The sequence below is a fragment of the Mus caroli genome, chromosome 1, assembly GCF_900094665.2.
Source record: "Mus caroli chromosome 1, CAROLI_EIJ_v1.1, whole genome shotgun sequence".
NCBI classification, from domain to species: Eukaryota; Metazoa; Chordata; class Mammalia; order Rodentia; family Muridae; genus Mus; species Mus caroli.
This window is the reverse complement of record NC_034570.1, coordinates 130228468-130256464: the sequence shown is the minus strand read 5'-3', so window position 1 is coordinate 130256464 and position 27997 is coordinate 130228468. Positions and strand designations below refer to the sequence as shown.

The 27997-nt window shown below is 38.6% G+C and overlaps 1 pseudogene; it reads left to right on the top strand.

Moving 5' to 3' along the window:
• LOC110296111 overlaps positions 1-11119 on the top strand; it is a 107132-nt pseudogene extending 96013 nt beyond the window's left edge.
• The last annotated feature ends 16878 nt before the right edge of the window (positions 11120-27997 follow it).

Here is a 27997-nt window from a genome sequence, read left to right as displayed (position 1 = left end):
TGGGAACTAGTTTGTCTTTGCTATACACACATAGAAAAAAGAGTAGCTTTAACTTTGGCCAGGAAATACAAGAGTTGCCTGGAATCTTTGCAGGACATATTAATTGATGTGCCTTGACCATTGGGTGCATCTTCTCTGTGATTTGTGTGTTAGTTGTGTTAATTGCACATCATGTTTAGGAAAACACTGTAGGGCTGTGTAAATGTCATTCTCATTATCCTCTGTTATTATCTGACAGGAGGAGTTGCATTCAATGAGTGATAATTTCACCTCCCATTTCAGAGAATGCATACAAATTTAAAAATGCTTTTTTTATGTTCACCTTATTTTAAGGACTGGTAATCTATTTTTTTTTTCTTCCAAAGGGTTTCCAAACTGAACATTTCCTGAAAAGAAATTGGCCTGATTGTAAACCAGTAGCTTGAATAAGTTCAAATTATTTCAGATTGCAAACTCATGAAGAGACTACTGCTTTAGGTAACTAAGTTCTACGAATATTAATTAGATAGCTTGTAAGGTAAATAGGGGAAGCTCTAATCTCTGATTGATGCTATTTGAAATATCCATTGTTTAGCCTGACCAATACACGTGACTCCACCTTTGCCCATCTTAGATCAACTTGTCAGGGCTTTTGAGGAAATGATAACAAAGTGACTCCCCAAATTGTCCTCAGAACCTTTGAAAGATGAAGGACCTCAGGATTTTAAAGAATTCTTCTGTCTGTGGATCATTTATTTTGACTCCCACAAAGCATATGCGGGATGAGAAGAGAAGCACTACATAGGCTACTTATTTCACAGTTACAGTAAGGCACAAAGACCAGTCACTTGCCGCAGGTTATTAACACCATTGTAAGTGGAGAAAGCATCTTTTTATGTTATGTATTTGATGCCTGCTACATATAAGGCATAAATAAGCATTTCTTAAATAACAAAATTCTCTCTCTCTCTTTTTAAAGTATTTTTTTAATTACGTATTTTCCTCAATTACATTTCCAATGCTATCCCAAAAGTCCCCCATACCCTCCCCCTCCCACCTCCCCTACCCACGCATTCCCACTTTTTGGCCCTGGTGTTCCCCTGTACTGGGGCATATAAAGTTTGCATGTCCAATGGGCCTCTCTTTCCAGTGATAGCCGACTAGGCCATCTTTTGATACATTCTCTTTTAATGTGGGCAAAAGCAGTGGAGAAGAGAAGGTGGTGACACAGCAACACTTCAGGGTTCATAGTTCATTCTTCATAACTGAAGAAATGGCTCTGTGGCTAAAAGCACACTGCTGCTCTTCCAGAGGACCCAGGTTCAGTTCCCAGTACCAATACCAATGCAAACAGCCATCTGTAACTCCAGTTCCAGGGCATCAGATACCCTCTTCTGGCTTTCTCAAGTACTGCATGCATGTACTTTGTGTGTGTGTGTGTGTGTGTGTGTGTGTGTGTGTGTGTGTGTCTGTATAAAACACTGATTTACATATCCCTGTATTACACATACACTATGTATATACATATATACACACACCATATACATTTATTTATATTTACTATATATACAGTGTAAGTGTGATAAATCTTTAAAAAGAATAAGTGCTCAAATGTTCACAGTGAAATCACAAATTTCTAACTGTATACATTAATCAGCTCAGTGACATTCTAGCATAAACTGGCAGTCTCTCCACTTGCATGCATTTAGAGTTCCGTGCAGGGTGTAGGTGTGTAGGCTCTAGCGTTATTCTGCATGTCAGTATGCAGGTTTCTCAAGTCATTTGTTGAAGATGGTGCCCTTTTTCCAATGTATTTTTTTGGCATCTCTGTTAAAAATCATGTTAACGTAGTTACAGTTTATTTCTTCTTTTCAAAAACAAAAATTCCAAATATGTAATAGAAAATATAAAAAAAAAATCCCCTTTCCTTTGAATCCTCAGCAGAACAGCAGTCCACCCTCTGTGTTTCCTGGACAGCATATGTCTGTGATGCATTTACCCCACACAGCGGTCACACTGGCTCTATCCTCTGACTGTCAGAAGACATGCATTTTTACTACCTGTATATTCAATATCCCAAATATTTAATTTTTTCTTCTGTTGTAGATTTATATGTTTTATGATCACAGTAGTTAAAACATACTTTCTGATCTTTAAAGAAAAGCAATGAAATGATTCATATTTTATAATACTTTGAAATGATTGTGCATATGATAAGATCTTAAATATTAGTAGCAGTTAGACATTGCATTAATGAGGTCTAAACTAGATTATACCTGCTATGCTATAATCATTAGATTATGACCTAATAGTGACAGGTTTATATTCAGATAACTTTTTAGGTTATTTGTGGCAGTTGGTTATTATGCAGAGACTTGAACTCACTCATGTAATCATGCATTTAAACAGAAATTCAGGAACAGTATTCTAATAAAGCAAAGAAAAATTACAGAGGCTATTCACTGCAACCTGAAATATATAATTCACCCACTGCATTCATATCCAAGCCACAGAGTTTTAAAGTGCTGAGATATTTGGTATGCAATAGAGCAGTTTTTCTAGCATAAACTGGCAGTCTCTCCACTTGCTATAAATAGGGAAAAATAGCTCAGAAACAAAGACTAATATTTTTATGTTAGCTTGATGAGGATTTTTAAATATCTAGTTAGTTTTGTTTTGTGAGTTAAAGTGGAATGACAAGCATCAATCCTATTAGAGCAAAGTGACTGGCTGTCATTCACCGAAAATATTGTCATGACAAATGTGCAAATTGCCTCTTTGGTTCAATAAGATAGAAATAAAGGAGTGTCTGGTGTGACTGACAAACTCAGTGCCCTGAACAGCTTGAACCTCAGCTTCTGGCCGCGGCAGGTAAGTCTCAACCCCATGAGAAATCTGAGCTTGGCCAGCATGCACTGAGCTGCATCTAGCCCCCTTTCCTCCTGGAATAATACACAGCAGGACTGAAAGAAAATTGTTGCCGCTGTGTCCATGAGACACTGCTTTGGGACACCATATCAGTAGCCAGGCAAGTTTTCTTAAGTTTGAAAAGTCTCCCCACCCTCCCATCTCCGTTTCTCTGAACCAAATAACTAGAAAAGGGTTGAGCAGAGGTAGATATTTCTCTTTCCTTGAGTGTTACTGAGGACAAGCTGCAAATGGAGCTGGCCAGAACAACCCTCAACTGGCGGCAATGTGTTGAATGTATCTTTGAAGAATAGAATTTGTTAAATATGTATTACTCACATGAAATGGACTCTATATATGATGTATATATATACACTTTGAGAAATATAAAACAAGAAGGTGTTAGTTATTACACTATTTTTTGGAACAGAAGTCTTGCAAATAAAGAAATATGAGGTATCAGACCAAGCGTTCCCATTCCCAGCCGCACACTGAAGTCACCTGGGATCCACATTAAAGGTCTGCACTCCACCAGTCTTGAATCATACATCTGATGCCATGCCAAGGAATCCATGCATGTTTAAAACTTGGGGGTGACATTGATACATGTCCAGGCTTCTAGACTTCCCCTTTCTGTTTCCAGTATGATTCTCCCAACTCGTCTGTTCTCTGAAGCACAGGACAGACTTTGAGAAAAATTATGAAGTGGGTGCTGTGTAATGGAATAGTCAGGAGCATCGTGGGCAGTGGGAACACAGATCAGGTCCTGTCTGTAAAGAGCTTAAATAACCCAGGAGTGGTCCAGCCATAGGCAGTGATCATTGCTCCATTCACCAGAAACCTAAGGTGTGCCTGCAGGTTTTGGTTCTTTCATTCTGGGGAAGGTCCATTGTCAGGCCCTCCCAGTGACATTCAGAGCTAGGGAGCAAGTGGACCACCATGTGGTGGTCAAAGAAATCCAGCACAATAGTTCTAATGAAAAGGTAGGAATATTTCCTGCCTCAGATTCGTGTAGGGAGCCGTGTTTGAGGATTTAAGATTCTACAGAGGTGTAATGTGAACCTTTTCATTACTGTTGTGGATATACTGTCTCTGTTTATTTAAAAATATAAAAGTCTGCTTTCTGAATTGATCCCTGATTTATAAGAATATCATTACAATTACAAATATGGTGTTACTGCTCTTCATTTCTCGTGTTAGAATGATAGCTTAGTGCTTATGATAATTCTTCCCCGTTTTCCTGCAACTGATTTATCCCTTGTCCCACCCAACTTCCCCACTTGCCATTGCTCCTGTCTCTCCAGACTGCCCACTTCACACGGGAATGTTAATAATGGAATATGTTATGCACATTTTCATTAGCATGCTTTGAAGGTGCTATTCTCTATAATTAATCGCTACCATAAATATTCCATGTACATGCTGTACATATATACTCTTTCTGGGTCACTGAACTGATAAAACAGCTTATTCTTAAGCACGGCTGTGAATCACAGGGCATGAGTGAGCTACACGGTAGTTAATAACATGCATATAGCAAGCAGAGCTCATCCTAGGGTTTCCTGCGGGCTTGAGAATGTTGAAAATCTTTTGTTTTCAAATAGTACATGTGCTGATAGGATCAAAAGTTAGCACATCATGCTATATTTAATAAGTTCCATTGTTTCCAGCACCTTATATATTTATAAATAACTTGAAAGTATAAATGAGGAAAAGATAGCTCACCTTGTGGCCCTTTTCTTCAGAGAAAGAAGTGGGTGGCATGTTTTCTCTAAATAGATTACACTCAGCCTGTGTCCTCACTAAAATTAAATGACTTGCCAGGTCATTAACTCATTAAAAAAAACCCATGTTTAAAATATTTTATGTGAGACATCTTCCTTCTAATGACATTTTCTCTTGATTTATAAAGCAGATGGTATTCTCATAAGATTGAGTAAATACGTTTCCATGCATTATGGGAGGGTAATTATATGTAGGTGCAGTCCTAGAGAAGGAGGTCTCCTGATCTTTTCTTCCACACTATTTTGGAGCATCTACTTTGACATTGGAGACAGCCTGCTTTCTTCCAGCTAAGATAAAAGGTTTTTCTGTATGACAGATATAACCACATCCCCAAATGCCAACACTGGCTCAAAGATACAGTCAGAAATCAGGGTGGGCATAATGGTATTAGGTCAGTATCAGAAGTGTAGACACCATATTTTTACTCTAAGCAGAGGTGATAGAAAAATTGACATTAGAAACACAGTTAGCTTCAGTGAGGTTTGCTCTTCCATCCATCCATTCATTCATGCAGACCTTCAGTCAACATCTATAGGTCACCAAGACCATGCAATGTGTTTCCCTTTGTGAAACTGAAACTGCAGGTATAAGCAGTCTCTGAAGACAGGTACCATTCAGTCACACATTTTATTTTCTTAGAACTGTGAAGGAAATGGAGGAAACATGGTACTATGTTAAAAAAATTGATTAGAACAAGAAAGAGGTCACCAAACCACGGAGTCTGGGCCAAGGCTCACAGCTGAAGTCAGCGCATGCATTGTGGGAGACTGAGTGTCATGCTAACACAGTACAGCTTTGAGCTTCTTGGCTTGGAAACCAGGGAGGTAAAACTGAGTTTCCAGGCTTACTTTCTCTGCTGTGTTGTCTTGACCACATCAGCCCGTCTGAATGTCAGTTTAACTGCTACAAGCAGATAGCACATAGAAAGATGAACAATGAGGAATAAGATCTACCTCACAGTCATGTTCAGCGAATTGATTTCAGGGCTTTATAAAGATGGACTTTATGACTGCACTAGCAAGCAGCCCTCACCTCTGCATCCTTCCCGCGCTCCTTCTTTCTGTTCTCTTCCCTTCCCTCTTACCACTGCTTCCCTTTCTGTCTATGTCTTTTTCCTTTTCTTCTTTTAGTAGAACATAGTCATGTTACAGAATAAGTGTTCATTAATCCAATTAACCTCACATCCAACCACTACAGATGTCAGGATGGTTGACAAATGGTTTGAACTTGGTTCCCTCGCTTGAGTTGCTAGCTGCAGCTACTCCACTGCAGTACTGAGTCTGAGTAGATCACTGGTCTACGCATATGCATGGTTGCTTTTTTTTTCCATGGGCATTTCAATGTGAAAACCCTCTTCTGTTGTCTATACTTGTAAGCACTTCTGAGGGATAAGGGTCACTCAATGTGACCATCATACAGAAGGGGAAAAAAATCAAGAAGTGTTAGGAAATGGAAATGCCCCAGAAAGGAAATGTTCAGTCAGCTAATTACCCAGGGAAACTAACTCATGGATGGGTGACTGATGGGTTTTAGAATTATGTTAATTATACCTCTTTATCAGAGATCTTCAAGAATAAAACATAGTTAATGGCATTAATGGCAAATTATGTATATATTTTTAAACCCACCGGTACATGTATTTTATCTTATAAGGAAATAAAATAGTAGGCTTATATTTTAAAAATTAGGAACTGACAGAAATATGAAATATATTTGGGCATGAAGCTGGATTAAAATAAATTTTAGGTCCAGAATAGGAAGTAAATGCTTCCAGTACAATTCAAATACAAATCTTAAACCTCTTCTATGTTATGAATATATTTTTAATAACTTGGTGATTGCTTTACTAAGCATTTATCCTGAAGTCCATGTGAATCCTATAATGTAAAGTTCAGAGTCTCAAATTATACTATGCATGACTGAATTAGCAATGTCTAGAAAACTAGCCGTAATGACTTGCAATAGCTTTTTAAATTTAAAATCAAATATATGGCAAGTGGCTTAAAATTGCCTTCAGCGTCTTCACTCGGAAAGTCTCACTAATGAAATGCAGGATTGTTTTTTAAAATCCTTATAATGTCTTGCAGGGTTGAAACCATATTTTCAATTTCATATTCTAATAACTATTCAAAATGATGATACTCAGCCAACCTCAGGTTCATCTCTTCTTGTAAGCAAGTGCATCTCAATGCTGAATCATGCATTGCTTCAAGTTCGTGCCTTGTCAGCAGTCCTCTATGATCATTAAAACTCTAATGGACACATATTGATGGCTACAGGATAGTTCCTTAGGTGGAAAAGGACCACAACTGAGTCTACAAATTCTCTGTTATTAGATATTTATTTGTTTTAATAGATAGCCCTGTAAGCAACATCTGTACTTGCAATATTTTGCTCATGCTTCACTCCACTTAATAAGGATCTTTTGCATTGAAACCAACAAAGCTGTCTTTGGCTAGAACAAAATCAGGTTAGTATTTTTTTAAATAAAACAAACAAAAAAATCAATAGAACTACTAAGAGCTTAAGAATTGCTGTGATATATGATAAGTGTGGAAATATTAACAATATTTTTCATCTTTGAAATTCAATATGCATTTTGATGGCCCCCAAATTCTACTACTTTAGTGAATTTTTATATTTAAAAATTTATGATACATAATAATTTTTGCTATCATTTTAGAAGTATTTACTTTGTAAGCCAAGCATACCAAGTGTTCTAATTGATTTAAGCTCTTTTATTCATCAAATAATCATAGGAAATATGTACTGTTAATATTATATAATATATATGATATAAATGATATAAAATAAAATTATATTATTGTTTGTAGTAATGTGATTTCATAAATAATACCCATTGCATATGGCTTTTGTCAGGATTAAATGAGTTAATATTTTTGTTTTGTTTTGTTTTTGAGACAGGGTTTTTCTGTATAGCCCTGGCTGTCCTGGAACTCACTTTGTAGACCAGGCCTCAAACTCAGAAATCCGCCTGCCTCTGCCTCCCAAATGCTGGTATTAAAGGCATGTGCCACCACCACCGCCTGACTATGAGTTAATATTATTAAGAAACAAATTACCATATATACATATATATTTAAGTAAATATCAAATATGGTGTGGAAAAAAGTAGGGGATGAGGTTCTCTGGTACTATATGACATAAGATTTGAAGGTGTGAGATATTTATTAAGGGTCAATTATCTGTGAATGGAAGGAGGAAGTAAACTTGGATAGATGGAGAACTCAAAGCAAGCTTTTCTAAGCTTTATAGCCAGTCTGTTGAGACGTGTGCACTATCGCCAATCATCAGCTCCATAGCTTTCTCTCTGTAGCTCAGGCAGCTCTGCTCTGTAACCAAGGCAGTGCCTGAAAGAGGTAGAGAATGGGTGTGACTGCATTTCCTCTCTCTGGCCTGACCCGCAAGTCTTCCCTGAAAGGGATATGGGCTGAGTCGCTGCAATGACCACATTAGGTGATTTGCTAATGTTCTGTGGGTCAAGATTAGAATGTTTTAAAAAGATGATAGCCAATGTTCTTTAAGCAAGACTAGTGATCACTCTTTTTTTTAAAAAAAAAAAATTGGGTATTTATTTCATTTACATTTCCAATGCTATCTCAAAAGTCCCCCACACGCTCCCTCACTCACTCCCCCACCCATCCACTCCCACTTCTTGGCCCTGGTGACTCTTGACTGATACAAAACTGCAGTAAGAGAACAGTTAATTAATGTCTCCTTAACATGATAAAAAGTACACATTTAAGAATGAAATTAAGATCACAGTTTGCAGTGATATTTTAGAAGCAATCCTATTAGAGTCGGGATATTGACTGCCATACCAATTATTTGATAGCTCCCTGGAAAAATCTACCCAATACAATCAGAAGATATAAATAATTAAAAATTTTGAATAAAAAGATGGCATTGTCATTATTTAGAGTGGATATTATTTTTCATACTTAGAAAGACTAAGAAAATAGAAAATATGCACTATATGAAGATTAAGCCGAAAAATTGCACACATTTAATATATCAGTTTAATAAATTTTCTTCTATGTATTAGGCTTATAAACTTTTCCCATAAAAGGCCAGGTAATAAATATTGCCAATGTTGGCTATGTAGCTTCTGTCACAGCTAATGAGCTGTTGCGGTACAGAAAAGCAGCTATGGGCAGTGCGCAAACAGATGATGGACGCTGCCGCATTCCAGTAGGAATCTACTCTCTGAACGGAGGATTAGAATCAGTGTGTGACACGGTAGTTTGTGGAGTCCTGGTATATTAAAAATCATTGAGAAATGGCAATGGATGAAGAAATATAATTCATCCCAGCAAACAACATGATGAAGCATTGTAGACATTATTAAACTATAATCATAAGACCTAAGGAAAAGCTTCACTCAGGAGTATGAATTATTTTAAAACAAATAAACAATAAAACCCTGACTTGATTTGGAAGACTCTGAAGGCTCTACATTCTATACATGCCATGTTATCTTGTTTTAAAGACGACTTCATCTCTGTGACTGTTCTGTTCTGTTCTATGCATATTCTATATGTTAGCCAGGCTCCTAGTTATGAAGGCACTGGTCGTTTCTACCATTTTTGAATGTTCCTAATACTTTCTACATTAAATATGCTTATGTATTCCAGAACAATTACAAAAGTAGACCCAAAGTCTAAATTTCTGGAAGTGGAATTGCTGAGCCAGCACATCATCTTGTGTGGAAACAGCCCTAAGAGGACGCCTCAGGTTCCCTCCAGGATAGGAGGCATCAGCCTTTGCTTTCACACTTCTGATATGTGAAAAATGGAACCTTGTGGGTTTTTAATTGACAATATTTTTTATTATGAGAGAAATTATACATTTTTATTGTGTATATCCACTGTCATAATCTGTTCTGGTTAGATGACGGTGATGATGCTTGTCAAGTTGACACAGGCAGGATCATTTGGGAAGAGGGAACTTCAATTGAGAAAATACTTCTAATAACCTATGGCCATGTCTGTGAGGACATTCTCTTGATCAATCTCTAGATGTGGGATCTAGCTCACTGTGGGGTTTGCCACTCCTGGGTTGTATAATAAAACAGGCTAAGCCAGCCATCAAAAGCAAGCAGTAAGAAGCATGCCTTTCTGTTTTAGTTCCTGCCTTCAGGTTCCTGCTTGGAGTTCCTGTCTTCGTGTCCCTCAGTGATAAACTATTACCTGGTACTGAAAGATGAAATAAACCCTTTCCTTCACAAGTTACCCTCAGCTGTGGTGTTTTTCACAGCAATAGAAAGCAAAGCAGAACACAGTACATTCAGCTTCTATCGAAAAAAGCTATCAACTACCTATCTTCTTAACAACTGACATTTCTTTCCCATATTTTAAGAAGGCAGAGAGTTGGGGATAAAAATAGCAACAAAATTAGTCTCTGATCAGAAACCACTTGTTTTCTGGTTCACACATGGCACATCCTTTGTGTGGCCTTGTGTGGAAGAGGTAGGTAAAGGAACCCACTTGGCTCTTTAACCATGTCATCAGTCCAACCATCTTGTCATCCCCAAAGGTCCCAGCCAAACCCATCACTGTGGACTAAAGATTTTAATGTATGAATTTTGGAGGGGCATAAATGTTCAGGCTTCAGCACTTACTATGGATACTGCTTTTTCTAAATTGCATATTAATAATCTTTTTTGTTTAATTTACTATTCTCTTTCTTTTTGTTATTTATTTTCCTATTGGTTTATGTGTGTTATTAGTTATAGAAACTATCTCTAGGTTTATCATTTCCCTTGGACACCGTGAATTATGGGTTTTCAGTATATATAAAGAAATTATATATGTATGTATGTATACATACATATATACATATATACACATACATATACACATACACACACACACACACACACACACATATGAGAGAGAGTGAGAGAGAGGTGGGGGAGAAAACCACTGGCAGCCCTGAAAAAGCTGTTTTTGTGTTGTTCCCAGGTCGCGCTCGAAGCTAACTGGCAGCTTTCTCGGCAGAATCCTCGAGTTTGGCTTCTTCCTCACTTGCTGCATTGGACCACAAGTGTGCCCCACCAAGTCAGACTCGGCAGTGGACACGAGCTCCGAGATCACCACCAAGGTCTTGAAGGAGAAGAAGGAAGTTGTGTAGAAGGCAGAGAGTGGAAGAGATGCACCTGCCAATGGGGATGCTAATGAGGAAAACGGGGAGCTTGAGGCTGACAATGAGGTAGATAAAGACGAGGAAGAAGGTGAGGAGGAAGCAGAGGAGGAGGAACAAGAAGGTGACACTGAGAAAGAGGCTTGAAGAAGCTGAGGCTCCTATGGGCGAGCAGATAGCTGAAGATGATGAGGAAGAAGATGTGGACAACACTGAGAAGCAGAAGACTGATGCCGATGACGAGACAGCAAAAGGAAAAGCTAAACTCAAGGCCACCGTGACCTAGTCACCCTCCATTTCCCTCTTCAGAATTTAAGCGTGGTCACCTTCTAGTAGAGAAGCAGGCCTTGCCCAACCACAGGGGACAGTGCCACCCACACATGCCATGTGCTCTCCACCACCACCCCACCAAAGCCACAGCACAAATTAGCAACAGGGGAGGAAAAACGAACCAAAAACTTCCCAGGCCATCCCTGCATATTTTTTTCTTTAAAATACTTTAAAAGGAAATTTTGTTTGCATTTTTATTTACATGTTATAGTTTTGTACATGTTGTTAGATGTCAATCACTTTTAATGACGACCAAACCAGCCTTCAGAGCGTTTTCTGTCCTACTTCAGACTTTGCTTGTGGTGTGACCATGTTCATTGCAATCTCAAAGGAGGAAAAAAAACTTATAACAAACAACAACAAAAACAACAACAACAACAATCTTATTCTGAGCACCCCAGCAACTTTTTCTGTGTGTATGTACCTATCTATACTATAAGTAGTTGGTTTGTATGAGATGGTTTAAAATGCTAAAGATAAAAGATTTTTTTCCTATGAAGTTGCTGTTTATTTTATTTTTTCATTCATTCATTCATTCATTCATTCATTCATTTTGGCCTGTTTGATGTATGTATGAAACAATGTCCAACACTAAGCTGGAGTTTTATTTTGCTGAGTTCTAAAAAAAACCCAGGCAATTAGAATCTTTTAAACTTTCTGTACTTAGAAATACCAACTCTTAAGGGAAGTGAATGAAGCCTTCTCTTGATTACCATGGGTGCCTTGGTACTGAAGCTGTCGCCGACCTCTGTTGACATTTGGAGGGAAAGCACACAGTACTTACCTTGACTGCTCTTTTTGGTGTTTCAGCTAAAATGGGTGGGATAATTCCCTTGTAAAAGCCAAACAACCTATTGGAAAGAAAATATTTTTATATAAGTAAGGAAATTGACACCAGGTGATTCTGCTTTTGTTTATGAATAAAGAAAATGAATATCCAAAAAAAAAAAGAAAGAAATACCAACTCTAACATTGCTTAACAACAACAACAGTAAAAGTCTGACTTCCTATGAAGGTTTTCTTGATTGCCTACCTATTGCAGGTAGCATTTCTTCAATTATATTGAAGAACAAACTGAACAGGGGTGGGGGTAGATCAGAAAGGAGAGCTGAGCCAAGGTATTGGAGCTGGCAGACAGTGGAAGAGTCCACACCATTGTCTGTTAACAGAGAAAATACTGTTGTGTAATCTTTTTCTATCCTAGCTTTGTCCATTTGGAAATAGAAATTTTATGATTAGAAGATATTTTGCACATAGAGTTCTGTAATAGATGAGAAAAACATGGAGTCATGATCTGTCCTTGTCAGCAGTTTTATAAACGGTGTTTTTATTATGATATGTAGGCTCAATGTTATTTACCATTCCTACCCATATTAACGTCTCCATGCCCCTCCTATATCTAAAGCATTATTTTGTGCAGTTGTTATTACTTGCACTACGAAGCCTATTATCCCTAGATGAATTTAATAATTAATCCCCATAAGCATAGTATTTATTATATTTATATTCAGAATATTCTGTAGTCACATAACCATGCCTTCCAGTAATTGAGAGTTTCTGTGAAACTCCTTTGGAATGAACATTCAGATTTATGGAAAACAAAGACTGATTGATGATCTATTCCTGCTGAATGTCATGGAAACAAAACATATGCTCTCGGTCAGTAAATCACAATTACTGGAAATCCTGGAAGAATACATAATCAGGGAAGTTGGTAACATAATGTTAACTAATTCCTCATATCTCACTTTGTTAAGATGAATTATTAATCTTTACTGACTGTAGAAATTACATTATTTGAGCTGGAGTTCAAGGTTGGAGAATTCTACGGAACAGATCTAATTTGTATTCCCACAACTTGACAGTTAGTGGTTGATTATGGATGAGGATGCCATAGCATTATATTATCTATTATTTTTAATATGAGATATGAAAGGAAAAATGGAGGCAAATTATATTTACTGCTATTATTCATCTCATGCCACTTCTAAATGGCTTTCCTTCAACTTATTAGGATTAAGGGTGTTTTTGGTCACATAGATCTTGTTCAACAAATTTATTGTATTATTATTATTCAATTTAATAGATAGTTATGAGTCCCTAAACACGAGTAAATATTGAAGGGGTGCAAATGATGAAGGCATGGTCTTTGATTTTTGACAAAAGTGGTAAAGAGATGTTTTGACTCCATGTTAACTATTTCATAATCATTTGCTTTGTATTCCTAAAATTAACCTATCTTTGCCCATTCAGTACCTGGATGTAGACTTGGCTGGCATTTTGCAGTCTTCATGCAGAAGCAACTTTGGCACAACACAAAAGAGTAACTTATGCTGGTCTCTCTACTGAGTCAACACAGAGCAATGGCTACATCCTGGTTTGTTTCTGTGTTTTCCTGGATGTTAGTTTTTATGGGTCAAGCCTTTGAGCTATGTGCCTTGACTGCCTATCACTTGGGGTACCTGTCTCATAAAGGCATGGTAACAGGCAAGCAAGTTAATGGTACATTTGGTATACAAGCATATAGGTATACACTTTTTAACCTACTTTAACAAGAGCTCAACCTCCCCTCTAGCCTACCACCCACCAGAGGTGATGAAAGCACTAGGTTAGTAGTTATTAGGATAACAACTAGGTTATTAGGATAACTAACTAGGTTATCATTAGAATATGGGGGAAATTGACTTGTTTAGAAATTAGTTCTTCGGGGGTGAGCCCAGTCTTCACTGTAGGTATATCAGCAATTCAGTCCAGTAGCAAACAGTAAATACGAATCAGCAGCTGCAGTCCAGTCTCTCTGTAGTCACCACACAGGAACCAACAAGGTCAGTTCAGTCCAGAAGGAACCACAAGGCTTGCCAACTGGCCGGAGTCCATGAAAACTTCAAGAAGCCACAAGAAAGGAACTCAGCCACACAATGTATGTGTGTCTTTAACAAAGGATAGCGAGGCAGAGCAAAGCAAACCGATGCACTAGTGCCGCTGTCTGTGGGGTCATATTTATATTCCTTCATCACTCATCCTTTCAAGTGTCTGCTATAGCAAGACATCCTTTCACCTGTGTGCCCCAGAAAAACATCATTTGACATAACTGACTTTCCAAAGAAACCGGAAGTTTCCACTTCAGAAAAATCACAGAGAAAAAGCACTGTACAATGCTATTATATACAGTGCTATTATATACAGTGCTATTATATATACAATGTTGTTACAGAAAGGCAGAGGAAAGAGTTTGCATTTTATATCACAAAGGAGAAACTCTCCAAAATGGTGATTAGACAATTTGGTACTCTCGAAGAGCAACCTCCCTACTGTCTGGTACTAGAATTGGGTTAGAGTTGGGACCGACTTCTTTAATGTATACATTTATATTAGTCACATTCCCAAAGTGGTCTAATGAGTTTGGAGAACCCAGAGATTATCCATGTCTGAGCAGGAGTCAGTCTCAGGATAAAGTAAAGAGCTCAAGGCTATAAACAGAAATTTAGTAATCCTTTCTACAGAAAAAGCTGTAGAGGGCTGGACAGAGGGCTCAATGGTTCAGAGTACATACTGCTCTTTCAGAGGATCTGAATTTGGTTCTCAGTACTCATATCTAGTGTCTCACAGTGGCTTGTATCTCCCCTTTCAGGGAAATATGGCTACTTTGGTCTGTGCAGGAACCTGCATTCATATACACTTATACATACATACATTTGTATAATTAAAAAACAATAAAAATGCCGGGCGGTGGTGGCGCACACCTTTAATCCCAGCACTTGAGAGGCAGAGGCAGGTGGATTTCTGAGTTCGAGGCCAGCCTGGTCTACAGAGTGAATTCCAGGACAGCCAGGGCTACACAGAGAAACCCTGTCTCGAAAAAAAAAATCCAAACAAACAAAAAACAAAAACAAAAAAACAACCAAAAAATCCAAACAAAACCAATAAAAATAAGTAAAAGAAAAATCTAGAGGAATTCCAATAATGATATTGAAGAGAAAGAAAAATTAGGCAGACAGGAATAAGCTCAGGAAAAAAAGTCTAGAAAGCACTAAATCATTAACAAGAAATGTTAAATAAAAAATATAGACTCCCAAGATAAGATGCCAGTCTGTACATACTATTAATAAACCTCATTAAAATTCTATTTAAAAGCCAGGCAGTAGTGGCACATGTCTTTAATCCCAGCATTTGGGAGGCAGAGGCAGGCAGATTTCTGAGTTTGAGGCCAGCCTGGTCTACAGAGTGAGTTCCAGGACAGCCAGAGCTATACAGAAAAACCCTGTCTCAAACAACAACAACAACAACAACAAAAATCTATTTAAAAGTTGATGTAGTCACATGACAGTAGAAAGCATGGTAGATATCAAAAGTAGAAGGCAGAATGCTGACAAATGTTATAAGTTTGAAATTCCCATGGAGAGGCTGCATCAGAGGAGAGAGGAGGCACTGTGTGAAGAAGCAGAACCCTGAAGAGATACAAGATTCCTAATCACTAGGCTGGCCTTCCAGGAAGCAAGCTGAAGAGAGAGGGAGAAACTGGGAATGAATTGCTAGTTTCTATGTGGAACATTGAACAATGGATCCCAGGAAATAAGTTACAGCAGCTTTTTCAAAGTTGAGGGACAAATGCCAAGAATCTGTAATTCCATGCTCAAGCGTTAATCCCTGTTAATGAATAGAGGAATTTTACAAACAGGCAGACCGGAAGTTAAAAAATTGCTTCATGGAAACAGATGAAATGAGTTCTAAGCAAATGACAGAAGAAGTAAGAAGCTGGGAGAAAGAAAAAATCATAAACAGAAAGATTATATATTTATGTGGTAAATCTATGATTAAAATATAGCAAATAAATATGAAATGATCTTGCAAAGATTAGGACCATGAAGGAATTTGTCTATGATGTGCCTTTTCTCATATCTTCTTCTAAATTCCCTCAACTTTCTGTCTTCTAGAAGTGGATGGAATTCAGCCACTTGCATTTGGCACCATGATAATCCTTCAACCTTCACTCTGCCTTCAAAAAATGCAGTCAATAGTATTGAGCTTGAAAACATGACTCATCGGCTAATGGCTCTACCCCTTGCTGTTAAGTACGGCCAATATGGAAGCCAGCTGAAGCAAAGGGTGCAACCATTAGATCAGGACCCTCATATGAAGCAAGTGAGGCTTCCTTCCTATCTGGCTCCACCTTCTCCACACAGAGTTAAAGCTAAGGCGTATGCATGAATCTCTTAAGCACTCAGTTGGGTCACATCCTAGAAAGGTCAGGGCAGCAAAAGGCAGAAATCTGGGTCCCAGCACTGTCACATTGTCCCCAGTTTCTTCTGGAACTGATACATTAGAGAGGAAAAAAAAAAAAACAGCTAACCCACTTACATCATTATATTTTGGACTTTGTCAGAACAGATTGAATTATGTTACATTCCGATGAATAATAATTTAGAGACATAAAGTTAAGCATTTAAAGCAAGATTATGTGGTGTGGTAACTGAGTAGAAGATGAACATTACTTTCTAATTTAGCCTTTTCAATGACATTTGCTTTGTATTAAAAATCATACTTACATTCAGAATCGTCAGACAAACATCTATCGCTTTTTCACAATTACAAAGTGATATTCGGTTAATAGAAGTAGGATTATTTTATATAAGCTACATCAGAAATAACTAAAGATGAAAACCCACTGTCCCCATATTTAATTCATTTGTGCAGCAAACCAAGAGGCATCTGTGTGTTCCCATGTCAATTCATAGCCCCCATTCTGCACCAAGCAAGATAACTGGGTAATGACCATGGCAACCTAAAGGCATATTTGGTAGGATGTTATCTCTGCAGAATAAGACATCACAAAGACTAAAAAGAACCTTTACCTGGGCTTATCATTTTCTTTAAAATGAGAGCATTGTGTATACAGGGGCTAATATGCTTTATACACAAGGGGGAAAACTGCAATAGGACCAACTCACTCCTTATCTTTGTGGTTTTCATCTACATCTTCCTCTTCTTCCTCATCCTGTTTTTCTCTCTCCCTCCTGTTCCTTTCTGCTGTTTCAGCTTCAATTGCTCCCTTCCTCTCCTGTAATTCACCAGGTTTCCCTTGTGCTCTGTAGGCAGATTTTCCCCTTCTCAGCTCTCAGCACCTTCTTTTCATCCAGCGGCTTGTCTTTTGCAACAAGGTTGTTTCTGCATGCCCTGGTCTCTTTGACTGCCACCAATGAATTCACCGAGAAGTCCTCCTTTGATGTGGAGTTGATACTCCAAAAGAAGGCTGAAGGGGGCTCTTGAGTGCACCGGGTTCTTGAAACTCGCTCTTGTTTTTGCCTTTTGGAGGTATGTAGGTTTTCATTTCTCTTTCATCGTGAGCTATGCCTATCTTCGCCGGGTCTTCAGATTCTCCCTTTCGATCTGTGGCAGACATAGTCTTCTTGAGTAATTCTAAGTGGGCTGAAACATCTGAGTACTTCTGCTCCTCCTAGCACGTTTGTGCAAAGAACTATTGTAGGGACAGTTTGGCTCTCCACTTCTTAGTATCTCCTTGGCCCGTGTTTGGTTGTTTTTTATTCCCCCCCAGCAAGCTACTCTCTGTTGTCTCTGTGGTTCCCAGTATATGGTCTGTGCTAATTACAAACATATGCATGCATTATTTTAATAAGATAAAAATGATCATATATATACATATATACATGTATATGTATATGTATATGTATCAGTTGCAAAAATGAAAAAGCAAATCCATTCTCTCACTTTAGGAAATCCTTTTGTCAGTTTGCTTAAGCTCTTTTTCTATACATTTTTGTTGTTATTGATTGGCAGATTGAAAATGTGTGCTTGGGCATTAAACACAGAAAGAAGTTAAAAAACACTACGAGAATAAAAGCTATTTGGCAGTTTAATGGGGAAACCAAGAAAAATGTGCATCCCGGCAGGCAAAAGAAGACAGAGAATAGGTAATGATTAATTATTTAGTGGTTTTAGCTCCCTGGCAAAGTTTATAGGCTAAAGACTGGGAATAAGTATGTTTGGCTCCTAGGGACATTGGATCTACAAAGAAGCTTTTTTTCCGATGGCAAGAATATAACAAAAATAAATGGCTGTAGGCAACACAAGGCAGTGACCGTCCACCATTTTCTTTTTCAAAACTGTTTGAAATCCATTCAAATAATGGCCCTTCCTTACAAAGGGATCCGAGGGTCTCTGGATACTTGGATGATGGCAGAGCTGTATAGATCCTGATTCTTCATCTTTAGCAGGGTGTACCAAAAATTAGAACCATAGAAAGTCTCATCTTTGAAATAGTCTGAATGCATCAGCTGGCAAAACCTGAGGAGGGAAAGCTTGAGAACAACAGCTTTATCCAGAATGATGACATAAGGGATTTTCTTACATAAAAAATTTAAGCTAAACGATCTGCATCGTATTTAGCAAACGTTTAAGATTTTGGTATTTAACCCCGAGCAAGTTGAATCCAGGGAGCACCTATGAGTAAGTCCTCCACTTAAGCACCGACACAGGGTGATGAGTTAACAAGTATTTGTTTAAGTAGAGGCTTAACTGAAAAATTGTTAATGTACTATTTTGGGTAATTAAATTTAGCACATTTTTGAATTTTTGAGACTTAGGTAATAAGCTCCTACTTTAACCATCCATGTGGCTCAGTTTCACACTATAATGTCAAAGCTGCCTGCCAGACCTTTGGAGAGAAGATAATAAAATTAATAAATTTTGAGCTGGAGGGGACTTAGGATTTGATTTTAAAATTTAAGATTGCTTGAATCATCAAGATATTATAAGCATCTGTGAATTCAGCGAACACTCTCAAAGGAACATAAAAATACTTGTAAAGAAAAGGTTTAACAGCCACCTAAGCCCTGAAAATTATTCATGTTGTTTAAAATTTGACTTTGAGCTCTGGGCAAGTACTCTTTCTTTTCTTTTCCTGATTTACTGGCAGTTTTAACACTTCGACTGAAATCAGTCATGCCACACCGCTAACCACATTTCCAACCTGTTAACTTCTGCTATAACTTTCAGACAGCCAGGGAGATGCTGAGTAATTCCAGGGGAAGGGTAGGCAATTTCAATGTGGCGAGGAAATAGGTATGAAAGCCAGGATGCAGGGACAGCATCTGAGATGCCTTGCAGCTACATTATCGAGCATGCAAATGATTCCCACTAGAGAGGAGAAGGGAAAACAAAACAAAAAAACAAAGGTAAGTCATGAGCTCTCTGCCCTGGGAATGAAATCCATGAGAAAGTCTGACATTTCAAATGCTGCTATAAGCACATGGCTTTGTCAATGAGGAATGACTGGATTGAGCTGTATCTGGAAGGTCTTTGCTATCCTTTTGTGGTGCGGGGCATGCAGGATTGAGCTGGCATGGCCTTGTGCAAGCATGGTAAGGCAGCTTTCCGTTGCTGACTTGTGACTAGAGTAAAGGCTCTTTGGTTAGAAAGAACTTCATGGAACTTGCTGATCAATCAGGCTAACCTCCCATTAAGAGATCTCCCACTTAAAGTGGGCTTTCTTTTGTTTTGTTTTGTTTTTGTTGTTGTTATTTTGTATGTGTGTTATGTTTGTGTGTGTTATACATATATGTGGGCATGTTTCATTGTGTGTGTGTGTACATGGGGGTGAGTGGACTTGTGTGCACAGGTATACATATGTGTGTGGAGGACAGAGGTTGACCTTGCCTATCTTCTTCAGTTGTCCTTTACCTTATTTTGGAGACTGAGTCTCTCACTGAGCTGTGTTCACCAGTTGGCTTAGGTTAGCTGACCAGTCTGCTTCAAAGATCTACCCGTCTTCTCGCTGCCAGCACTGGGACTTCGGCCTGCACAGAAGCGCTCATCTTTAACATGGGTGCTTAGGATTTGCACTTAGGTCTTCATGCAGCTCCTCATGCCTGTGTTGGGTACATTCCTGGCTGAGCCTTTGCCTCAGCTCCTAGGCTTTATGATTCTATTATAAGTATGGTTCTGATACTTGTAGTAAGAGCTTTTTCTTTGATCATTTTGATGCCATTTGGTAAACAAAAATTTATGATAATAATAGTTAAGTTGCAGTTTGCAAACTTTAAGTAACAATGGGCTCAACATGAAAATTGAAAAACAAATCTAAAGGAGTCAAAGAGAGAGAGAGAGAGAGAGAGAGAGAGAGAGAGAGAGAGAGAGAGATGAAACACAATGCAGTTAATACAATATTTCTCTTTTAGATGCATCTAAAGATACATATCAGAGCTTTTGAAATGTTGGGAAAACCATCAATTATTTGGGTATCTATCCCTGCTCTTTTGTTGATAGATACCATGACAGCCAATGATGGCAGTTGCGAACAGAGAATTTCGATATAGTCTTAGTTTCTTAGAATTGGGTTTAATTTTCTAATAGAACAAAGATAATCCCAACCTTGGTTTCTTGAGCCTGTCCTAACTGTTGGGTGAATGAATGTAAAAATGCCTTAACAAAAATACAGCTATAGAAGAGGCAACTCAGAGCTTGGAGTTCAAAGACTTGTCGAGGCTCTGTGTTTTCTCACAAGGCCTTCCCTGGATAATGGCCAGGTTGACTAAGTCAAGTATCATACAACTGAGGATCTAGCAGTGAGGACTCAGCAGTCAGTGAACTTTAATTTCTCAGTGTCAACCAGAAAGCTAAATGGTTCTTTAAAGAATACAAGACAGCATCTGATCCTTGGTAGACCAGCTATCCCCTCATGATTCTGAAGTTAGAAATGTATAGAGTTCTATTCAGCTTGTTACTGAAATCTATTTATGGCTTTGAGGGCTCAGGAAACATTGATTACTATGTTTCAATTTATCTTTTTTTTCTTTCAGTTTCTAGTTTGAGAGAAAAGAAGAGGTTCAGTATTACACATTGATTGGTTTTTCTATGCATTTAGAAATGCATGATCTTACTTAGACTTTCAGAAATTCTTGGGGTTCTCCATTTTATGTGATATACCAGTGAGCGAGGAGAAACACAGAGGAGTACTGCTCGTGAATAGCAGAGACACGGGTCAAACCATTTCGGTTTCTTTCTGAGCTGTGCACTTTGCTTTAGTGTATTACCTCCCAGTCTATAGCATATTAAGTAGAACTCCAAATGAAAGCTACTTTAAGACATTTTCTATTGTTGCTCCGGAATGTATATTGATTAGATTTTTAAAGTCTCATGCATGAAATCACATGGTATCACTAAGGAAATGATCAATAAAAATATTGCTTGCTTTTGCTTACAACCTGTTCAGAAACTGTTCTTTCACAGTAAGGGAAATACTTTTTAGTTTCATGAAATAAAAAAAGAAAAAAGCTAAAATTTCATATATACAATTACTCTTCAGTGAAACTTCAAAGGAGGCCTATGATATTCTACATTAAGTGTCATTATTTAATAATATTGATTGACTCTACAATCTCAACATTCATTAACATTTTATAGCAGTCCTCAAATATATAAGAATGTAGCACTAATTTTGTATTTGTAAATCTACGAGATTATTAGGGAAGACATGAAACCATAGGATTGTAGTATTTTAATTTAGAAAAGCTGAGAATCGTCTTCACGAGTACTGTATTTACACCCATTCTCCCTCTCCAGCTCTTCCCATGAACCTGTGTCTGACAAATTCATGACTCCTTCTTTATTATTGTTACACAGCCTTCCCCAACCCCATCACCTACACACCCTGCAAAGTCTATTCAGTGTGGCTACTGTGTTTGGAGCCAACCACAAGGGAACTTAGGGAGGGCCTCACCTTCTCTAAACTGCAGTGATCCACATGGATATTTGTTGTTTGTGTTGCTACTGTCAGATAAGGATGGAGTCACAGGGCAATGTAAAAAGCTGTGCCACTTCATGGCCCACGACTCTCACTTGTCCGTACGCTCACACAGAGAATCTTGGTTAGCATTCATGTAGGGTTCAGTAAGACCCCTCTCTGTATAAAGTATCAAAAAACATAAAAACAGATTTGGGAAAAATACTGTTATAAATAATCATTTCTTGTAGCTTGTCTTTCTTTTATGCTTGCCTTGTCTTGTCAAATTTCCAGCCGCTTCTCCTTTTCTCCTTGTCCTTCTCTTTCACAGCTGGAGCTAGCAGAGGTAGGAAGGCCATGGATCTGTTCTTAAGGTCTAGGTTTTGCCTTTATCTCTCTGTGAATGTTCAGGTCCACCATCATTCCTGGTTGTGATTTAGTAGAGGCTGTCTGGACCTCTTTGATCACTTGGTCACCCCTGCATGGAACTTCTAACTCTGAGAATGCGACACATAGGACCACAAAGACCTGGCCACACCTCCTCCACTGGAGTCAAAGGTGCCATCCATTCTGAGAAGACTTCGGTCCTTGTTCCCACTGAGGGAACTTCTCTTTTTAGTTTTAACACGTTACACTTCTCTTTCGATCTTACTGGCCCACTACAACTGTGTTTACAGCCTTTCAATGCAAGACACAATATGAATGACATATATGAAAATTAAGGAAGAAAATACAAAGAACAGGCACATGTATGGAGAACTGGACCAACCCTCCCACTTATTCCTATCAACTTGTGAAACCTGCAGTGATTCTGGGAACAAAGGATAGTCCCAAAGAAGTAAACAGAGTGCCGAATTCTCTGCTTATACTTAAATTGTGTCTTTAACCCATACAGGCTAAGTCAGTTCATGCTAGAGCCTCAGATAAAAATGTCCTCAGGCAACACATCTTTCCTAGTAAATACTATTTTAATAGTTTCTCTGTTGCTGCAACGTATTTATTGCCACACTGGGTCAATCGAAAAGCATACACATTTATTGGAATTGTTATTCCCATAAGTGGTAGAAGCTGTAAAGGCCACGATCACAGTGCTGGCACCTGCTGAGGACCTCTTTTCTATGCCAAAGCATGACGAAAGAGGAGGGGCTTGAAGTTACAGCATATACCCCCTGCTGTTATGGTGGCTAACTCTTTGCCACCATAACAGCTTTCTTCATGAGGCCAGAATACTCAAGACCCCATTGTCTCTTACAATGTCATCTTAATGTCACAGTGACAAATTTCAACATGTCTTCAGTGGGAACATTCAAACCATAGCTTACATAGCTTACATAGCTTACATAGCTTACAGAGCTCATGTTTATCAGTCTTCTTTCTGCTGTGGTTCTAACTGTGAAGTCAAACACTTTGGAATCTGAGCCTTTTCCTCCACCACACACCTGACACTTCAGATCCTCTGAACCTACAGCCCTGCACTGAGTCTGAGTGCTTGTCATCACCCATGCATTTCAACATAGTCTAAGAATCTGTTTCCTCTGTTTAAATCCTTCCTTTTAACCATCACAGGTCCATTTAATGTTCCTGTGGAAGAACAATGCCTTCCCAAGAAGATGTCCCTGGATTCTGTCACTGTGTTGGAATATATGATAGAAGAAGTTTAAGTTTGTATGGAATTAAGTTAAATCTGCTGACATACATCCCTCAAATTAGGGTGGCTGTATTTCACAATATAGGCCCACCCACTGCCACCCCAGTGATCTTTAAGCATAGAGAGAAAGTCATAGTGAATGAAGAAAAATCTTACTGGCTTCTGCTGACCCTGAAGATGCAGGGAATGAGCCAGGAGCTGGGGACCACCAGTAGCCTCAGACCCCAAAGAAAGCCTAGGAAGTGGGTTCTTCCCTTAGCCTCCAGAGGAATTTGTACACCATGTGTTAGTGCAGCCCAAGTGATTTCCAGCTCTTGACTATCCTCACCTTCATCTTCCATTTCCGCTCCTTGTTGTAGTCAGATGTGGTCTGAAAATACTAGACGGAGATTTCCTTAATGTTCTAAGTTTCAGAAATAAACCACTCATGAAAAAATTGTGGGATTTTTGCTATATTTTATATTGTTATATTTTATGATTATTAGCCGTGGTTAATCTCTTACTGTACATAATTCATAAATAAAACTTTATTATAGGCATACTTACATGAAAAAACAGTGTACATAGGATTAGGTACCATCAGGTTATACAGGAGTTGTGTTCAAATGACAGGGTGGGAGTGGGGCTACTGACTTGACTTAAATTTCTAACAATCTGTTGTAGCTGCAGTAAAATTCTCATAACCTTAGATGTTCTTCAGTCAATATCTTTTATTTGTGTTTGGTTGAACACAATGAATCAGCACTATAGGTACTTTGATTTGTTTTTTCAATATTGATGTGACTGTGCACTGGAAAGTCTGGGTAGCAGTGTGAGGTGGTTTGAATGAAAATGGCCCCCACAGACTCAGGGAACAGCATGACTGGAGGTATGGTCTTGCTGGCATAAGTGTGTCCTCCTTGGAGGAAATGTGCCCCAAGGGTGGGCTTTGAGATTTCAGACACTCAAGCCAGTCCCCATGTTACTCTCTCTTCCTGCTGCTGAACCAGATGTAGAACTCTCAGCTCCTTCTCCAGCGCTGGGCCTGCCTGTGCATGGGTATGCTTATTATCATAATCAGAATGGATGAAACCACTGAACCTGTTAGCCAGGCCCAAGTAACTGGTTTTCTTTATAATAGTTACTGTGGTGATGGAATTTATTCACATTAATTAAAAACCCTAATTGATACATAGTGAGTTTGTTTTCTTCTGTGAGAATTAAACTTTTCATGTCCTTATTAAAAACTGATATTTAAAAACCTGCTAAGCAGGACCAATGACTCAAGAGCTATAGAGATTTCTCATAGGTAGATCACATCTGTGGTTAGTGATTTCACCGTCTAACATTGCTAGCTTTCCTCTGCTGTGCGCTTAGACAATGGACTGTGCTTCACCAATATCTACTCTCTAGAATTCTCATCAGCAAAGGGGAGAGTAAATCTCAGAGGATAAGAGTCCATGACAATAAAAGACAATGGGTTTAGGTTAATACCTGTTATAAATTATCCCTGACAAATAAGATTTATTAGTATTGTCAACATTTATTTTTGTATTCCAACTGGTCCAATAGAAACATGAAATCTCCTGATGAAATAAAAATGGAAAACTAAATGAATGGTTCATTTTATATTCAAGAGCCACAGCTTCTGTTATTACCCCTGTGTGTAGGCAGTGGATTATCAAGGACATAGGAGACTATGTCTTTGATGACTCAGAGATCAGACTTCAGAGAGACCGGAAAATAATAATTAGGCCATTTTCAACATAGACACTTGAAAATAAGTTTGTATGGTAGGATATATAGGTCAGTGTTCTAATTTTACCACTTTAGTTGCTCTGAACACTAGACAGTTTACTTCGGTCACAGAGGCTATGTCTCTTGTAAAATGAAAGCAATTCCATGTACCGTAGTAACATTGGAAGGGTTTGGGGAAAGCGTGCATACAAATGGTTTAGTATACATTTGCCTTATGACCTGAAAACAGCAGATGATACTTAATGTATTTTGGGTTTTGTCCACTAACTATATCTGTAAAGGGCATCCCTAACACTTGAGCAAATGAACTTAGATTCTCTACAAAACCAAATATAAAAGCTGGGCCTCATAGCATACATGTAATCCCAGCACTCAGGAGGTTGAGGCAGGAGGATTTCATTTCAAGAATCTCCTAGCTATATTCAATAAAACGAAAACTAAAATGGTGGGGGAGGGGGGGTTTCCTACATATAGATTTCTTCCTTGAAGGACTGGATTGTCAAGTGCAGACTCCCCAGACAAATCCAAACTGCTTGAGATGCAGTACAATCAGGAAAAAATATGTAAAGCATCTTGATTGTCAACCACATTGTCTTTTGAAGGAAACTGATATTGAGTGGAATCCTAACAGTGACACAACTTAGATTAAAAACATGGTCGGCATCTTTCCAGGGCTGATTAGGAGACATGATCCTAAGACTGGGCAACCAAGTCATGGAGTGGCCATTCCCGAAGCTGAGTGTGTATCTCAGCAATCAAATAATGCACGAGATCCCCTGCCTCTGAATGAATGAATAAAACTAAGAGGTCCATTCTATGAATACTACCTTAGACTAAGGGCTTTGAATTCATACCAAGATCTTAGAAGTTATTTCTACTTAATAAGCATATTTATAGAAAGAAAATATATAGGACATTAGTGAGAGGCTAGCAATGTCGACCAAACACAAAATGTACTTTCTGGTTGGTGTCTATTAAACCTAAGTTTTGGTGCTGTGATCTGGTTCTTTCAGAGGTTTTTGTGACCCTGAAGACATTAAAAGCTGAAATGTAAGAGCTTGGAATGGAGATTTCAAATCTTGACCTTTTGTATTGCACCAGCCATCCCAAACCCTTTTCCAAATGTCCACCATAGTTTTCATGAGTGTATAGCCCAGGTTTCTCCAACAGTGAACAGCAGCACCAGGGGTTAGAGTGGACTCAGGTGTGAGTTAGTGAGAAGGAGAGCCTGTGAGTAAGATCTGTGGAATGATGGTGTGGTGAGGACCCTTTCTCTACCAGAAACACCCTTCAGAGCTGAGGGGCCAACATCAGGCATTAATTATCCCAGCCCTGCTCTTGGGACCTTGATGGAGTTGTATTGTAAGAATAGAACCTGTTGTAAGAATGGTTTCCTGCTCAGGTTTGGAGTGAGTGTGTACTAACTTTTTTTGTGCACGTGAAGGAGTGAGCATACAAAGGAAATGTGCAGTGGATTCCCCCAGGGCCTCAGGATGTGAGCTCCTGGGCAAGCATAGCTTCTCTGCTGGTGTCCCTGGAGCCTGCTGGCAGCTAGGAGACATTTAGTCTCTTGATAGTTTCCACGATGAAAACCAATGCATGTGCCTTAAAAGAGCCTATAAAACAGTGTCCTCATTTTGGCCTTATAATTAGGTATTAATAGAAGGGCTGCACTGTTTTACAAGGCAATATTCTGGTTCCTGAGTGGCTAAGAGACACAGCTGCTTGCCAAAAATTATAATTTATTCTGACAAGTACTTGCCACCTTCATACCATATCCCAAAGCTTGAGCAAAGAAATGAGGTTCAGAAGCCTCTGGAAGAGTTAAGACACATAATTCCTATGGGGTTAAAAACCTAGCAGGGACTCCTGATGAGAGAAGAGCTGACTTTACCACTGTCAGGGGTATCTTGATATTACCTCATGGGAATTAAGGGTTAGGAAGTAAGAGATTTCGGGATGCTGTCTCTTGCTGAGGGAGAGAGAGCAAGCAGAAATGTGGCCACTTCAGTCTCTTGCAACCTGAGTCACGGGAAGGTACACCATCTTCCATAAAGAAAGTGAAATGTGTTTTCATTTTTTCCCCCATAAAAATAAATTTTTAAAGTATGGTTTGGTTTCCAGACAGTTTTAAGAGCTGAGCAGGTCAAGTGGTGGGGGTGGAGTGAGCTAGGAATGGTAGTAACAGGGAAATGTGCAAGAAATTACCTTCATTTGGGGGGCTTTCAAAAACTGGATATTTGATATCAGTTTCTATACAGATTAATATTTACGTTTTAAAAATATTTATATACTGTGAAGCCAAGACACAACTAAATTATAATATGAGTGATTTGAAAAGCATTTGTTTCTAGAAGATATCCCCTCAAACGTACAAAATTTAGTGACCTTGCCTTTAAATTACCTGCTATGGGCAATTATGCCTGTGACAGAGCCCAGGTAGGCTTTAGCTGGCCTATTTCAACAAAGATTCCCTCAAAACAGCATTCATAGCCTCTGCTTGAAGATAGTTTCTTTAAATATTATTCTACATTTAAAAATGATGAATTAAAATTTATGTAAAGAAAAACCAGTCTACAAAGATTTGTTCTTTTCTACCCAAGCTAGAAGCTCTAAGGAGAGAAAAGGGCAATTTGGACTGGGGATATAGAAGAGAAGGAGAGAAGAAAGAAGAGGAGGAGGAGGGGGAGGGGAGAGGAAGAGGAGGATGG